The sequence below is a fragment of the Staurois parvus genome, unplaced genomic scaffold (assembly GCF_062004578.1).
Source record: "Staurois parvus isolate SC_StPar_1 unplaced genomic scaffold, SC_StPar_1.0 ptg001078l, whole genome shotgun sequence".
Lineage (NCBI taxonomy): Eukaryota > Metazoa > Chordata > Amphibia > Anura > Ranidae > Staurois > Staurois parvus.
The window spans coordinates 1-8,375 of NW_028318874.1; the positions used below are offsets into that span (position 1 = coordinate 1).

The window sequence follows — 8,375 nt, forward strand, 5'->3', positions numbered from 1 at the left end:
AGATCCACAAGTGTCATCTCAGTCACTCAGTAGCAGAACTGGACGAAGTTCTCATCATAGGAAGAGCGTGCCGGGGGGGGGGGGGAGCAAGGGGTAAGGGTGGGCTGGAAGGATGGGACAGGATGGCACAGTGGGTGGGGGTGGAGGGGGGCATGGCATGGGGAAGGATGGCACATTGGGTGGGGGTGGAGGGGGGATGGCATGGGAAAGGATGGCACATTGGGTGGGGGTGGAGGGGGGATGGCATGGGAAAGGATGGCACAGTGGGTGGGGTGGAGGGGGGATGGCACAGTGGGTAGGGGAGGAGGGGAGATGGCACAGTGGGTAGGGGAGGAGGGGAGATGGCACAGTGGGTAGGGGGGATGGCATGGGGAAGGATGGCAGTGGGTGGGGTGGAGGGGGGATGGCACAGTGGGTAGGGGAGGAGGGGAGATGGCACAGTGGGTAGGGGAGATGGCACAGTGGGTAGGGGAGATGGCACAGTGGGTAGGGGAGATGGCACAGTGGGTAGGGGAGATGGCACAGTGGGTAGGGGAGATGGCACAGTGGGTAGGGGAGATGGCACAGTGGGTAGGGGAGATGGCACAGTGGGTAGGGGAGATGGCACAGTGGGTAGGGGAGATGGCACAGTGGGTAGGGGAGATGGCACAGTGGGTAGGGGAGATGGCACAGTGGGTAGGGGAGATGGCACAGTGGGTAGGGGAGATGGCACAGTGGGTAGGGGAGATGGCACAGTGGGTAGGGGAGATGGCACAGTGGGTAGGGGAGATGGCATGGGGAAGGATGGCACAGTGGGTAGGGGAGGAGGGGGGATGGCATGGGGAAGGATGGCAGTGGGTGGGGAGGAGGGGAGATGGCACAGTGGGTAGGGGAGATGGCACAGTGGGTAGGGGAGATGGCACAGTGGGTAGGGGAGGAGGGGGGATGGCATGGGGAAGGATGGCACAGTGGGTGGGGGAGGAGGGGGGATGGCACAGTGGGTAGGGGAGGAGGGGGGATGGCATGGGGAAGGATGGCACAGTGGGTGGGGTGGAGGGGGGATGGCACAGTGGGTAGGGGAGGAGGGGGGATGGCATGGGGAAGGATGGCACAGTGGGTGGGGCATAGATTTGGCACGAAGGTAGTCACCTGGTTGGTCCCGGGCCGCGCGGCTTCATTTGTTTCCTGATCTCTTCCTGGACGCAGCTGCTGATCATTTGTAGACCGGATGCAGTAAAATGTAGAATAGAATTCCTAGAGAGGGCGGGGTCAAGGGAACTTGGGGGCCAAGAGGCTACAATGTGGAAAAGTGGGAGCCCTGCACCAAGTTACATTGGTCCCAGTATATCGGCTGACGCCAACCTCGAGTTTCCATCCATTGTCGGTCTTCTGGAGGGTCACCATTCCTACAAGAAAAAAAAAAACAAAACACTCATCAGCCCCACGTCCAATCAGCTTCATTCAGAGCCGGGCATCCAGCCGTCTGTCCAACTACAAGTCCCAGCGAGTTCAGGATTCCAGTTTAAAATGCAGTTCTGAGGGCAAACAGCAACCACCGATGGGTCCACCCGATCCCTACTCCAGGGGGCCCCAACCTCGGTCCTCAAGAACCCCCAAAGGTCACCTTCTGGTAGATCCGTGGCTCGGTATTCAGGAACGTGATAGAAGGGAGATTCCCACTCCGGGGCCCATTGGGGGGAGGGCACTGGAGGATGGAGGTTGGGAAGCCCCGATCTACTCCATAGACGTGAATGCGGAGCGGAACGCATCATCCAACCGGTCACCCCAATGGAGGTACAGATGTGACCCGTCTACCCCCACTGGTGACCCTCCCCTCCTACCCCACACTGGTGACCCCCCCCCCCGGCAGCCGCCAACTTCCTCAGATCCACAAGTGTCATCTCAGTCACTCAGTAGCAGAACTGGACGAAGTTCTCATCATAGGAAGAGCGTGCCGGGGGGGGGGGGGAAAATCGGGGGGGGGGGGGGGGAGCAAGGGGTAAGGGTGGGCTGGAAGGATGGGACAGGAGGATGGCACAGAGGATGGCACAGTGGGTGGGGGTGGAGGGAGGATGGCATGGGGAAGGATGGCACAGTGGGTGGGGTGGAGGGGGATGGCACAGTGGGTAGGGGAGGAGGGGGGATGGCATGGGGAAGGATGGCACAGTGGGTGGGGTGGAGGGGGGATGGCACAGTGGGTGAGGGGGGATGGGATGGGGAAGGGATGGCACAGTGGGTGGGGTGGAGGGGGGATGGCACAGTGGGTAGGGGAGGAGGGGGGATGGCATGGGGAAGGATGGCACAGTGGGTGGGGGTGGAGGGGGGATGGCACAGTGGGTGGGGTGGAGGGGGGATGGCACAGTGGGTGAGGGGGGATGGGATGGGGAAGGATGGCACAGTGGGTGGGGTGGAGGGGGGATGGCACAGTGGGTAGGGGAGGAGGGGGGATGGCATGGGGAAGGATGGCACAGTGGGTGGGGTGGAGGGGGGATGGCACAGTGGGTGAGGGGGGATGGGATGGGGAAGGATGGCACAGTGGGTGGGGTGGAGGGGGGATGGCACAGTGGGTGAGGGAGGAGGGGGGATGGCATGGGGAAGGATGGCACAGTGGGTGGGGGTGGAGGGGGGATGGCACAGTGGGTAGGGGAGGAGGGGGGATGGCATGGGGAAGGATGGCACAGTGGGTGGGGTGGAGGGGGGATGGCACAGTGGGTAGGGGAGGAGGGGGGATGGCATGGGGAAGGATGGCACAGTGGGTGGGGTGGAGGGGGGATGGCACAGTGGGTGAGGGGGGATGGGATGGGGAAGGATGGCACAGTGGGTGGGGGAGGAGGGAGGATGGCATGGGGAAGGATGGCACAGTGGGTGGGGTGGAGGGGGGATGGCACAGTGGGTGGGGGAGGAGGGGGGATGGGCACAGTGGGTGGGGGAGGAGGGGGGATGGCATGGGGAAGGATGGCACAGTGGGTGGGGTGGAGGGGGGATGGCACAGTGGGTAGGGGAGGAGGGGGGATGGCATGGGGAAGGATGGCACAGTGGGTGGGGCATAGATTTGGCACGAAGGTAGTCACCTGGTTGGTCCCGGGCCGCGCGGCTTCATTTGTTTCCTGATCTCTTCCTGGACGCAGCTGCTGATCATTTGTAGACCGGATGCAGTAAAATGTAGAATAGAATTCCTAGAGAGGGCGGGGTCAAGGGAACTTGGGGGCCAAGAGGCTACAATGTGGAAAAGTGGGAGCCCTGCACCAAGTTACATTGGTCCCAGTATATCGGCGGACGCCAACCTCGAGTTTCCAGCCATTGTCGGTCTTCTGGAGGGTCACCATTCCTACAAGAAAAAAAAAAACAAAACACTCATCAGCCCCACGTCCAATCAGCTTCATTCAGAGCCGGGCATCCAGCCGTCTGTCCAACTACAAGTCCCAGCGAGTTCAGGATTCCAGTTTAAAATGCAGTTGTGAGGGCAAACAGCAACCACCGATGGGTCCACCCGATCCCTACTCCAGGGGGCCCCAACCTCGGTCCTCAAGAACCCCCAAAGGTCCCGTTGTCAGGATTTCCTTCACCTTCCGGTAGATCCGTGGCTCGGTATTCAGGACTATGCTAGAAGGGAGATTCCCACTCCGTGCCCATTGGGGGGGGGGGCAGGAGAATGGGGGGGCAGGAGAATGGGGGGGGGGCACTGGAGGATGGAGGTTGGGAAGCCCCGATCTACTCCATAGAAGTGAATGCGGAACGCATCATCATCATCCAACCAGTCACCCCGATGGAGGTACAGATGTGACCCGTCTACCCCACACTGGTGACCCCCCCCCCCCCCCCGTCTACCCCCACTGGTGACCCCCCCCGATCTATCCCACACTGGTGACCCCCTCCTACCCCACACTGGTGACCCCCCCCCGATCTATCCCACACTGGTGACCCCCCCCCCGATCTATCCCACACTGGTGACCCCACCCATCCCCCCTTCTACCCCACACTGGTGACCCCACCCTGGCAGCCACCATCTTCCTCAGATCCACAAGTGTCATCTCAGTCACTCAGTAGCAGAACTGGACGAAGTTCTCATCATAGGAAGTGGGCGGTGCCTGGGGGGGGGGAGGCTGTATACAGACTATACACCACTGAGCAGCCAATACGGAGCTCGGGGGCGGAGACATCAGGAATAGGAGGACTTCATCTGTGGGAACCAATGAGGGAGGTGATGGTGACGCAACATGAACGGCGCGTCACATCCACTCACTACAACGCACCAAAACGCCGGACGTGCGCCTCCCTCCCATCCATGGCCTCCCCAATAATGCAGCGATGTGAATGAGACCCTCCAGTGTCCAATCAGACTCTGCCCCTCCCCCTCCACACGGAATCCCAGAGACAGCAATGGCCGATTTACCAGATACCTAATATAGGCCAAAGCCCCGCCCAATATAAGCCAAAGCCCCGCCCAATATAAGCCAAAGCCCCGCCCACACCTGCAGACCATCCCCCATTGGCATTCCAATAGTCTCAGGGAGCTTTTCAGAGGAACTACAAGCCAAAGGCATGCTGGGGGATGTAGTGCCCCTCCCCCCAGACCTTCCAGGTGCAGCACACAGAACAGACCAGCAATAACCGTCCACCTACAGGTAAGGGGCGGAGTCCTGCTCACAGCCAATCACAGCCCTCCTCAGTGTCAGATATACATTGTACCCCTCCACCATGAATAGAGCACAGGACAAATATCTGCGGTCTCCATACACCGTACAATCTGATGGTCCAATCCAACGTTACCGGTAGTAAAAATAAATATTTGTTTAAAAAAGTATTCATTTAAAATTAAGAAAATAAAACAAAAAAAAAAAAAAGTGTAAAAAAATTGTAAAAAAAAAAAAAAAACGTAAAAATTCTAAAGAGGCAAATAAAAATCTATTACTACACCGATTGTACAGATTGTATAATGTATGGCCCCCTTAGATCAGCTCTGATGGACACGTCTGATTGGATACAAATCGCTGGATTGCTCAGGTGTGCCCTCCTATTGGGTGGCCATAAAGGAGATTGTACAATCAGATTGCATAGTGTATGATCAGCATAAATTCTGTGATCCCCAAAACCGAGATGGAGGAGATTCCGGCATCGGGGGACAAAGGAACAATGTATCCAATATCCACAGACATGGGGGGGGGGCAACGTATCTTCTCTCACGACCTGCACCCACCTAGCAGAGCTGGGACCCCCCACACACGTTACAATCTGATTGGAAGATCTCCTTTAGATCTGCCAGCTCTGTACTGCAAGGACCTTCCTGATAACCGACCAGATAGTCCAGGTTGGTCCTCTGACGTGGATTGTACGGTGATCACACACACGGCGAGATTATCCAATCAAATCACCAATCATTCCCATCCAATAAATCCTGGCCAAACCGATTCAATCGGCCAGAGTGGAAAGTCGTGGACGGCGTTGTGGAGATACTTTGTACACATCGAGGTGGAAGCTGATCATACAATCGTATCTCCCTGTGAGTGGCAGATCAATCAGGGTGTCATCCATGGATCAATTATTCTGATAAGGAGACAATCGTTTGTCATCGCATCTCCAGCCATGTGTAGGCTGATCCCACACACCATACAATCTGATTGTACAATGACCTCCCACCACAGGGCTGATCTTCATCGTATTAGTATAGATCTGGGGATTGTACAGAGATTGGACCGTGTGTGGAGGATGTGATCGGCCTGCAGCACGAGAACCCAACCTACCTCCACGCCTGCTGCAACCACAATCCATCCCGGGGAACCACCGCACTCACCCCAGGAGCTGACACTCCACCACCCCGGGGAACCACCGCACTCACCCCAGGAGCTGACACTCCACCACCCCGGGGAACCACCGCACTCACCCCAGGAGCTGACACTCCACCATCCCGGGGAACCACCGCACTCACCCCAAGAGCTGACACTCCACCATCCCGGGGAACCACCGCACTCACCCCAGGAGCCGACACTCCACCATCCCGGGGACCCACCACCACACTCACCCCAGGAGCTGACACTCCACCACCCCGGGGACCCACCGCACTCACCCCAGGAGCCGACACTCCACCATCCCGGGGAACCACCGCACTCACCCCAAGAGCTGACACTCCACCATCCCGGGGAACCACCGCACTCACCCCAGGAGCTGACACTCCACCATCCCGGGGAACCCACCACACTCACCCCAAGAGCTGACACTCCACACGCTGCATCCAGAAGAGGACAAAGAGAGCGCCGCATGGCTTTATATAGGAGGAACTTCCCATGAGCCTTCACTACTCCCAGCCCCGCCCACTGCTGCCATCTTCCCAGTGACAACACAAGACTCCAACAAAATGGCTGCCGTCACATTCTACTTCTGTGTCCGATAACTAAATGTTCTCTTCATACCGTCCGTCTCTGTACCAGAGGAGCTTACGCTCTAATGTCCCCTCCCCCACAGTCCCATCAGTCTCTGTACCAGAGGAGCTTACACTCTAATGTCCCCTCCCCCACAGTCCCATCAGTCTCTGTACCAGAGGAGCTTACACTCTAATGTCCCCTCCCCCACAGTCACATCAGTCTCTGTACAGAGGAGCTTACACTCTAATGTCCCCTCCCCCACAGTCCCATCCGTCTCTGTACCAGAGGAGCTTACGCTCTAATGTCCCCTCCCCCGCAGTCCCATCAGTCTCTGTACCAGAGGAGCTGACGCTCTAATGTCCCCTCCCCCGCAGTCCCATCAGTCTCTGTACCAGAGGAGCTTACGCTCTAATGTCCCCTCCCCCACAGTCCCATCAGTCTCTGTACCAGAGGAGCTTACACTCTAATGTCCCCTCCCCCACAGTCCCATCAGTCTCTGTACCAGAGGAGCTTACACTCTAATGTCCCCTCCCCCACAGTCCCATCCGTCTCTGTACCAGAGGAGCTTACGCTCTAATGTCCCCTCCCCCGCAGTCACATCAGTCTCTGTACCAGAGGAGCTTACACTCTAATGTCCCCTCCCCCACAGTCCCATCAGTCTCTGTACCAGAGGAGCTTACGCTCTAATGTCCCCTCCCCCGCAGTCCCATCAGTCTCTGTACCAGAGGAGCTTACGCTCTAATGTCCCCTCCCCCGCAGTCCCATCAGTCTCTGTACCAGAGGAGCTGACGCTCTAATGTCCCCTCCCCCGCAGTCCCATCAGTCTCTGTACCAGAGGAGCTGACGCTCTAATGTCCCCTCCCCCGCAGTCCCATCAGTCTCTGTACCAGAGGAGCTTACGCTCTAATGTCCCCTCCCCCGCAGTCCCATCAGTCTCTGTACCAGAGGAGCTTACACTCTAATGTCCCCTCCCCCGCAGTCCCATCAGTCTGTGTACCAGAGGAGCTTACACTCTAATGTCCCCTCCCCCGCAGTCCCATCAGTCTCTGTACCAGAGGAGCTTACGCTCTAATGTCCCCTCCCCCGCAGTCCCATCAGTCTCTGTACCAGAGGAGCTTACGCTCTAATGTCCCCTCCCCAGCAGTCCCATCAGTCTACGTACCAGAGGAGCTTACGCTCTAATGTCCCCTCCCCCGCAGTCCCATCAGTCTCTGTACAGAGGAGCTTACACTCTAATGTCCCCTCCCCCACAGTCCCATCAGTCTCTTTACCAGAGGAGCTTACACTCTAATGTCCCCTCCCCCGCAGTCCCATCAGTCTGTGTACCAGAGGAGCTTACACTCTAATGTCCCCTCCCCCGCAGTCCCATCAGTCTCTGTACCAGAGGAGCTTACGCTCTAATGTCCCCTCCCCCACAGTCCCATCAGTCTCTGCACCAGAGGAGCTTACGCTCTAATGTCCCCTCCCCCACAGTCCCATCAGTCTCTGCACCAGAGGAGCTTACACTCTAATGTCCCCTCCCCCACAGTCCCATCAGTCTCTGTACCAGAGGAGCTTACGCTCTAATGTCCCCTCCCCCGCAGTCCCATCAGTCTCTGTACCAGAGGAGCTTACACTCTAATGTCCCCTCCCCCACAGTCCCATCAGTCTCTGTACCAGAGGAGCTTCCACTCTGCACCAGAGAGGTTGTGCTGCAGGTGCTCTCCCTCTCCAGACACTAGGGGGCCAGGCCTGCTCGCCTGGCCCCAGAAACATGGCCTCTTCTGGGCTAGGCTCAGACCATGCTCCCCCTGAGGGACCCAGCTTGCCTTCCCATACTTTACCAGCACCTGAAGACCTTGGCTGTGGCCCTAAAAGTGGGGAATCCCTCCCTGTCTTCAGAGAGCGGGTTGCTGATTATCTGGTGAGAATCGCAAAGGAGGAGGAAAAGTTGGTGAGTCTGAAAACTGACTACAAGAAGAAGAAAGTTCTCCATGACAAGTCATGGAGCAGCAAGAGGCAGAGCATGAAGCCGGAGATGAAGGGTCTGGAGGACGT

The 8,375-nt window shown here is 57.9% G+C and overlaps 1 long non-coding RNA gene and 3 other non-coding genes across 7 annotated transcripts; all 4 read right to left on the reverse strand.

Annotated features, from left to right (window-relative positions):
• Nucleotides 1-63, reverse strand: LOC149440513 (small nucleolar RNA SNORD38; the record flags this gene model as incomplete). The annotated part of the gene is made up of 1 exon (XR_016307592.1): nucleotides 1-63. It is a non-coding gene; the product is annotated as a small nucleolar RNA SNORD38 (small nucleolar RNA).
• Nucleotides 64-1,039: 976 nt separating this feature from the next.
• Nucleotides 1,040-6,290, reverse strand: LOC149440514 (uncharacterized). 4 transcript variants are annotated; one of them, XR_016307588.1, is made up of 3 exons: nucleotides 5,721-5,770; nucleotides 3,051-3,307; nucleotides 1,040-1,385 (listed from the first exon to the last, which is right to left on the reverse strand). It is a non-coding gene; the product is annotated as an uncharacterized LOC149440514 (long non-coding RNA). The 4 variants fall into 4 exon arrangements; XR_016307587.1 differs by lacking the exon at nucleotides 5,721-5,770 and adding an exon at nucleotides 5,906-5,951 and having other exon boundaries at nucleotides 1,041-1,385; XR_016307586.1 differs by lacking the exon at nucleotides 5,721-5,770 and adding an exon at nucleotides 5,771-5,790 and having other exon boundaries at nucleotides 1,041-1,385.
• Nucleotides 1,857-1,927, reverse strand: LOC149440515 (small nucleolar RNA SNORD38). Its single transcript, XR_016307589.1, has one exon. It is a non-coding gene; the product is annotated as a small nucleolar RNA SNORD38 (small nucleolar RNA).
• Nucleotides 3,988-4,056, reverse strand: LOC149440516 (small nucleolar RNA SNORD38). The gene has a single exon (XR_016307590.1). It is a non-coding gene; the product is annotated as a small nucleolar RNA SNORD38 (small nucleolar RNA).
• Nucleotides 6,291-8,375: the final 2,085 nt, after the last annotated feature.